Genomic DNA, 8,813 nt, shown 5'->3' with positions numbered 1-8,813 from the left:
TGATTAAAGGCAAGCAACACCACGCCCAGCTAGTTTGCATTCTCCCACACACACCCCCAGTCCCCGAATTCCCCTCCCCCCCCCCATGTCACACAGGCTCTTAAAAAATGACTAGCCTCCAGGTGGTGTCGCACGCCTGTAATCCCAGCACTCTGGGAGGCAGAGGCAGGCGGATTTCTGAGTTCGAGGCCAGCCTGGTCTATAGAGTGTGTTCTAGGACAGCCAGGACTATACAGAGAAACCCTGTCTCGAAAAAACCAAATCCTCTTTCTTCCTGCTGCCTGTGGATCCTGATGTAGATTCTCAGCTACTTCTCCCGTGCCACGCCTGCCTGCATGCCACCATGATGATAATGGATTAAATTCCTGAAACTCTGAAAAATGAATCTCAGTATGAAGCAGAAACAAGAAGAAGCCCAAGAGAATGTGAAGAGCGGTCCTGTCCCAAAGAGAACGCTGAGGACGACCCAGCCTTCTGCAGCCGGATCTCTTGTTGGCAGAGAAAATGAGTTGCCAAAAGGCTTGTCTAAAAGGAAGCTTTGGGGTGACCAGTTAACATTTAAGACTTCAAGCCAGAAGCTAATGAAAATAACGATGTTGGAGACCTCACCCAGGAAGCATTTGATCTTATGATTAAAGAAAACCCATTTTCTCAGTATTGGAAAGAAGTGGCAGAACTCTCTACGAAACACTTAAAGAGAATGAGAAACTTCATAAAGAAATTCAACAGAAGGACAGTGAAATTGCCCGCCTGAGAGAGGAGAATAAAGACTTGGCAGAAGCAGCTGAATACATGCAGTTCATGGCAGAGGTAATCAAGAGGCTGAGTAATGAACCTCTGGATAACTTTGAATCACTGGGTAGTCAGGAATTTAATTCTGAAGAAGAAACTGTTGAATATTCAGAACTGGAAGACTCAGGAGCTGGTATGTGTGCTGAAGAGACTGTGTCTTCCTCCACAGATGCTAAGCCGTGCACATGAGGCGGTAGGCACTGCCAGTGTTGCGCTTTGGTATAGCTCTTGGTAAATTAACTACTTGATGCAAGTGCTGGAATCCAGGTGTGAATCCTGGGGCTGTTACTACGTTAAAATACAGATGGTGTGTATTTTTAACCTGTTTTATGTAAATAGCATTTTCATTTTTGTCAGTGTCAGATGTGAATTGTATATATTAAATAAACTCCAATTTCCCACTGGGGAAAAAAAAAAGAAAAACCAAATCCAAAAAAAAAAAAAAAACCAAACAAACAAACAAAAAAATGATTGAGATACAATCTCTAGGCTCACACCAGTAGTGAGAGAATACACACAAAGAATTGTTAAACGGGGCAAGAACAACCTTCTATAGGAAAAGGGGGCAACATGCTGGTAATCTAGCTAACAGGATGGGAAAGTAGCATTGTTTTCTGTTACCTTAGCAACACCATTCACCATGCAACACAAATGTTCTTGATTTCTGTTCTGGATGATCCAGAGGGTGATCTAGAGCCTGGGGCTTGTGACCCCTTTGGGGGGTCAAATATCAGATATCTTGCATATCAGATATTTCTATTACAATTCATAACAGAGGTAAAGTTACAGTTAGGAAGTAGCAACCAAATTAATTTTATGGTTTGGACTCACCACAGCATGCGGAACTGTAAAGGGTCGCAGCTTTAGGAAGGTTGAGAACCACTAATCTAGAGGATGATTTACAACAGACATGGTCCAAAGGATTATCTACAATGGACAAGCGTTTAGTTTCAAATGAGTATTTATAAAGCATATAGCAAGCACAAGGTAAAGAGCAAGGGGCTGGGGACATGGCTCAATGGGTTAAGGTGCTTGCTGCCCAAGCCTGGCGATCTGAGTTCCATCCTTGGAACCCACAGAAAAGTGGAAAGAGAGACCAAACCCCATAAAGTTGTCCTCTGATCTCTAAGAGAGCACCATTGACTATGGACCTGTGCATAGTAAATAATGTTTTGAATGAAAAATAGAACAGAACAAATAACAAGAAACTGATAAGTGGAAGCATCAGGTTGATTGCAAAATATAATCAAACCAAGCACTGACAACATTCAACAAACAGAGACAACTGGAGCAGTCTGATTGAGAGTGCAAACAAAGGTGACATCATCAAGTAGGCTTACAAACATGTAGCAGGCATGCGCCAGGAAGAAACAGTCTGTGGAAGCTCCTAACTGTAGCTGCTCCATCTAAGGGCTTTGTCTCCTCACCCTCTCTCTCCATAGGCATTTTATATCATGGAATAAACAGTAACCTCCGTCCACAAACTTTTCCCCCTTGATCTGTCCTCAAGGGCACTGTGTTTCACTCTTAGGCTATTCTACTGTTTTGTGTCCTTGTCACAGGGCCAGGGGGCTATCCCATCCCTGACAAAGGACTCCAGGAGGACACTTGGAGACAAACATGCTTGGATCTGGAGAGAGAGGAGGGAGTCTTCCTCACTTTGGGGTCACTTTGTGATAAGCTGAAACAGCCTGTGATATTTTACCAAAGTAAGGTACATTGCAGTCTCTGATAAATTCCTTGAGGTTGACTATGCAGAATCTCAATTCGTGGCTCCTCTTGCCTCTTGGCAGCCCTGGGCATTGTTAACTTTGTTCTCATTTTTCATTTGTGGGGCTGTGGTAGAATTCACAGCCTTAGGCATGCTAAGGCTAACACTGCAATGAACTGTATTCATAGCCCATGCTCTCCCTGTGATGTGTGAGTGTGTGTGTGAGTGTGTGTGTGTGTGTGTCCGTCCTTGTGGAGGCTGATGTCATGTGTCTTCCTCAATTCTTATTTTTTAAGACAGGGTCCCTCACTGAATCTGTTTGAGCTAAACTGGTTGACTCCCATGATCCTCCGGTCTCTGCTTACCCCCTGGCAAGCCTGGATTACAGAACCATTCCTGGATCTCTGTCTCCATGCCTGGCAGGACCTGAACTTAGCCTCATGTTTGTGCAGCACCTTGCCCACTGAGCTTGCGCATACCCACCTCTCATACCCACCTCTCATACCCACCTCACATACCCAAGGGAGTGCAGGGGAGAGAGAGAGAGGGTATCACAGAAGCCTTCTCTGTCTCATTCTCAGCAGTGAGTCTATAGTCACTGACACCACCGCAGAAGATGCTTCCTTGCCCTTTATAGTCAGCAGCAGCATGGATCAGACATCCACATGGCTTCTGTCAACAGCATGGGCCTTGGACATCAACGTGGATGATTGCATGGACCACAGACAATCCTTATACACTGGAGCTTAAGGTGGTTTGGGATGGTTTTTATATGCTCGGCCCAGGGAGTGGCACTATTAGAAGGTGTGGCCCTGCTGAAGTGGGTGTGTCGCTGTGGGTATATGCTTTAAGACCCTCATCCTAGCTGCCTGGAAGTCTGTATTCTGCTAGCAGCCTTCAGATGAAGGTGGAGAACTCTCAGTTCCTCCTACTTTCATGCTTGCCTGGATGCTGCCATGTTCCCACTTTGAAGCTAGCCCCAATGAAGTGTTGTCCTTATAAGACTTGCCTTGGTCATGGTGTCTGTTCACAGCAGTAAAACCCTAAGACATGGTGTTAACACAGATCCTGCCCACAGCTAGGTCACAGACACCCAACAGTTTAGACATCAACATGGCTTCTGACTGTAGCCTTACCCGTGAACATCAATGTCAATTCAGGCAGCATCGCAGACTGTGAACATCCACATGGCCTTTGGTGGTAACAGACATCAACACAGCCTCAGGTGGCAGCACCAGCTACACACATGGGCTGAGGACATCAACATGACCTTTGGTGGTAACATGGCCCATGGATACCACCAACACCGCCCTTGATCTAGTAGCAGCATGATCCACAAACATCAACATGGCTTCAGACAGCAGCTCAGGCTACAGCTTGGCCTTTGGTGGTAACACCAACCACAGACATCCACACAGCCCCTAGCTGTAGCTGGACCATAGAGTCCAATATGGCCCTTACTGGCAACAAGGACTCCAAATATCAAGATGGCCTTAGACCAGGCACATCAACATTGCCTCCAACAACAACATGGACCAGGGACTCTAACATGGCCTTTGGTGGCAGTACGGACATTTACATGGATGTAAGTGGCTTCACAGACCCCAGACATCTCCATGGCCATCAATGATGACATGGGCCTTGGACCTCAGCATAGCCTTCAGTGGTAACACGATCACAGACTGAGGGCATCAATTCAGTCCTCAGACACGAACAGGAATGGTGAACACCATCACGGCCCTCAGCAGCAGCACAGGCTGTGAACATTGACATGGTCTCTGGCAGCAGCACAGTGAGGCAGACTCTGCTTTGCCCTTTCTGGCATTCTGTGGCCTGGTTTTTCTTTCATGTCCCCTTCTCTCCTTGGGTTTTTTTTTTTTTTTTTTTTTGTTGTTTTTTGTTTTTTGTTTTGGTTTGGTTTTTTGGATTTGGTTTTTTCGAGACAGGGTTTCTCTGTGTAGTCCTGGCTGTCCTGGAACTCACTCTGTAGACCAGGCTGGCCTCGAACTCAGAAATCCGCCTGCCTCTGCCTCCTAGAGTGCTGGGATTACAGGCGTGCACCACCACCGCCCGGCATCTCTCCTTGTTTCTTTGCCAACTCTTCTACTTTTCTGTATAGCTTACATTTTCCAGCACTGTTCCAAAATACCAGAGAGACACAATTCAAAGAAGGTTTATTTGGGCCCATGGTTTGGGGATGCAGTCCATCACAGCAGGGACGGCCGATCTATAGTCAGGCAACAATGAGATGAATGGGGAGCCCCCTTGTTTTCTTCTTACTGAACCCTTGACGCAATATTGCTGCCTTGCCTTGTAAGCTCGGTTAAACAGACACTCCCAGAGGTCTGTATCCTTGGTAACTTAAGTCCCCTAAAGCTGACGATCAAGACCAACCATCATACTGTCCACTAAGTACTGTGTTACGTGTGCTTCTGTGTGGGGGCTGGGGGAGTGTCTCTTCCTCAGTGATCTCGAGTGTCCACAGATCCCGACTTGCATGTCTATACTCTCGTGCACTCTCTCCCAGTTGGCTGGCTCTGCTTGAGGCTGGATCGTCTCAAGTGCTGTTGGCCCGGACGTCTAAACACTCATCTGTGCTTTTCTTTCCATTGCTTCTGTTGGCTTCCCTTAGGTCACCGTTAGCTTTGCTCAGATTTCCTGTTTTCAGTCCAGTGCATTAAAAATCCATTTTATTTATTTCAGCCAAATAACATGATTATCTTTTTGTTTGTTTGTTTTTTTGTTTTTGCCTTGTTTTGTTTTTCAAGATATGTTTTTTCTATGTAGCCTACCTTGGCTGTCTTGGAACTCGATCTGTAAATGAGGCTGGCCTAGAACTCACAGAGATCCACCTGCCTCTGCCTCCCAAGTGCTGGTATTAAAGGCCTGTACCACCTGGCAATGTGAGATTTTTTTTTTTAATTGTGTAAAAGTCTTTTTTATATAATATTAATTTTTATGTGCACTGGTGTTTTGCCTGCACATTTGTCTGTGTGAGGGGGTTGGATCTCTGGAGTGAGCTGCCATGTGGATGCAGGAACTGAACCCTGGTCCCCGGGAAGAGCATCCAGTGCTCTTAACTGCAGAGCCATCTCTCCGGTCTGAGACATGATAACTTTAAAAAAAACAAAATTTTGGCCAGATCTGATGTTACACATCTGTAATCCCACAACTAGGGAGGCTAAGGCAAAAGTCTTGAGTTTTAAGTCAGTCTGGGCTACATAGGAAAATCCAGTCCTATAAACAACTAACAGAAACCATCACAAATATAATCAGTTCCTTTAAAAAGAATCCATTAGGATTTTAATAGTTTTCTCATTGTTTTTAGGATAATCCCCTCCTCTTTTTCCATATCCCACAGTCTTGAATGCTGAGCAACACTCCACAGATGAGCTCTACCCCAACCCGAAAGCTCTTACATAGCTTACACAGTTTTGTATGATCTGGTTTTTATAGGCAGGAGGCAAAGAAAAGCCATTACTGCCATCATGGCTCTGTGATATGGTCAAGTTACGGTTTTTATTGTGGATATGAGAGCGGACAGCCAGAGGCATCTGGAGGAGTCCAGAACGCAGAGAGAAAGTAGACAGACTGGACATGGCCCGAACTGCCTGTGAGAGAGGGAGACCATCAGGAGAGAGCATCGGTGAGAACAGACAGCAGGGGCGGGGCCTGGCTCTTACAAATACAAGTGTGTGCCTGAGAAGAGAGAAGCCCGAGGAGAGACAAAATGTCTGGGTTATATGGTGAAGAGCCTCTGTGTGAGAGAAAACCCAGCCTCTGGGTTGGAAAGTTCAGCATAGAGGGCAGGGCCTGTCAGCCAAGTCCAGTCATAGGTAGGGACTGAGGGATGCTGGGAGAAACTGGAGGCCAAGTCTACTTTAGTATGTTAAGCATGCACCTCAGCTGTTTGTACCAGGCCTGGGACCCAACATATATGTGCATATGTGTACCACCATGGGGAGTACGTGGAGGTCAGAGGACAATTTTCAGGACTTAGTTTTCTCTTTCATCCACATGGGCTCCAGACATTGATCTCAGGCCGTCAGCGTTAGGGTCAAGTGCCCCAAGCCACCGAGTCCAAACTCCTTGTTCCAAACCTTATCAGTTCATTTTCTCTTATCTGCAGATTTGCTCACATTATGTTCTCATAGCCCAGGTCAAGTCTGGTGGTTGTTTTTCAGGCAAGTGGTTGCCTAGGCTGGCCAGAAGTCACTACGTGGACTAGGCTGACCTCGCACTAACAGCAGTCCTTCTGCCCCAGCCTCCCAAATGCTGGGATTAACAGGTATAAGCCAAATACCCAGCTTTAGTCAGCACCCTCCTGTAAGGCATCCTTCCTGCTGTAAGCGCTCCTTCACTGCTAGCCTCATTTGGCCTAATGTCTTTCGTATTTAATCTAAACACCATTTCCTGTGAGAGGTCTTTGTACTGTCACAGTCTTCCTTCCCTCAACACCCGCCTTGTCAGGGTCGGGATCTCTCCTGATATACTCCCATAACATCCTATACATCATAGTGAGCTATTGAACTATAGCTATGCTGTCTCCTGGAAATATTCCCAGAAATAATTTCATTGCTAAAACTCTCTTGGGTCACCTGGCTTCTGGTCACTATATGATGTGTCCCTGATCTAAAGGTTATGGGAACTGCCCGGCCACTTAATTGTGATCTTTCCAGTTCTGTAAACAACGCTTGCTGCAGCTATCCTGCTGCCTTTCTGTAGACGTCCCAGTCTTGGTTTTTGCCTTTAAAAACTGGAACAGCCGGGCAGTGGTTAAAATTAAGAATTAAAAAAGGCTGGCCCACCAGGTGTGGTGGCGCACGCCAGTAATCCCAGCACTCTGAGAGGCAGAGGCAGGCGGATTTCTGAGTTCCAGGCCATCCTGGTCTACAGAGTGAGTTCTAGGACAGCCAGGGCTATACAGAAAAACCCTGTCTTGAAAAAACCTAATCCAAAAAACAAAAAACAAAACAAAACAAACAAAAAAACTGGAACAAGCTGAAGGTCAGCCTGCTTCCCACTATTCTGCCTGGGACAGCACACTGGTTGTGAATAAAGACTCCATATGAGTTTTTCTCTTCAGGCACTCCACAACATCCCGTTGCCCTGGAGATGCTGCTTGTACCTTCCAGGGTTCATGTTCACACCTCCAGACAAAGGGTGAGGAAGGAATCTCTGTGTCTGCTTTTCCTGTTCACTGCTGGTCCACGCATTTGCCACACATACTTGCTTAATTAATTTAAGAATAATTGAACAGGGCTGGAGAGATGGCTCAGTGGTTAAGAACACTGACTGTTCTTCCGAAGGTCCTGAGTTCAAATCCCAGCAACCACATGGTGGCTCACAACCATCCATAATGAGATTTGATGCTCTCTTCTGGGGTGTCTGAAGACAGCTACAGTGTACTTACATATAATAATAAATAAACCTTTAAAAAAAAGAATAATTGAACGAATGAAACATCTATTGTGTAGTTTGCTCATTTGGGTTCTTAACTGTATATAATCTTCCCAACAATTGTAACTTCCAAGGGTCTAACGTGTCTGCAACACAATATTTATTACTTCTTTATGAATAAGTATATAATAGATATTATCTTTTCAAAGTATGTATCACATGATTAGAATAAGGACTAGACAGATATGACCTTAATCATAAAGAAAACCCTGATGCATTGATTTTTTTTTGTGTGTGTGGGGGGGGGCAGGCTTTCACTATGTAGCCATGGTTCAGAACTTCTTTTTTTGTTGTTTTTTGTTTTTTGAGACGGGGTTTCTCTGTGTAGCCCTGGCTGTCCTGGAACTCACTCTGTAGACCAGGCTAGCCTCGAACACAGAAATCCACCTGCCTCTGCCTCCCAAGTGCTGGGATTACAGGCGTGCGCCACCATGCCCGGCTGGTTCGAACTTCTAATGTAGACCATACAGGCCTCAAACCACAAAGATCCACCTGTCCCTGCCCCTCCCCCTGTCCCTGCCCCTGCCCCACCTCTGCCTCCCTAGAACTATGAGTAAAGTCATGTTCCAAGGTGCCTGGCCTCTGAGTCTATAGTGTGGTACTTTTTCAGTAAAGGATTATTGCATTTCCAATTGCTAAAAGATTGGGAAGGTTTACAAATAGTGTTAACTTTAATTTTTTTCAAAACTTATTTTTAATGATGGTTCTTAAATGTTTTACCCTCCCTTTTAGTTCACCACCCACCAGAGGCAGTGGGAAAGAAAGGATACGGGTCAAGTGGACCTGTTTGGAAAGGTTCTTTGGGGCAACTCCCATCTGTGTTGTCTGCAAATCAGCAGCTCACAGGTCA

The 8,813-nt window shown here is 45.6% G+C and overlaps 1 pseudogene; it reads left to right on the top strand.

Moving 5' to 3' along the window:
- The first annotated feature begins 377 nt into the window (after positions 1-377).
- LOC127687142 (geminin-like) lies at positions 378-981 on the top strand (annotated as a pseudogene).
- The last annotated feature ends 7,832 nt before the right edge of the window (positions 982-8,813 follow it).

The sequence above is a fragment of the Apodemus sylvaticus genome, chromosome 6, assembly GCF_947179515.1.
Source record: "Apodemus sylvaticus chromosome 6, mApoSyl1.1, whole genome shotgun sequence".
Taxonomy (NCBI): Eukaryota; Metazoa; Chordata; class Mammalia; order Rodentia; family Muridae; genus Apodemus; species Apodemus sylvaticus.
This window is presented reverse-complemented; position numbering and strand designations above follow the sequence as displayed.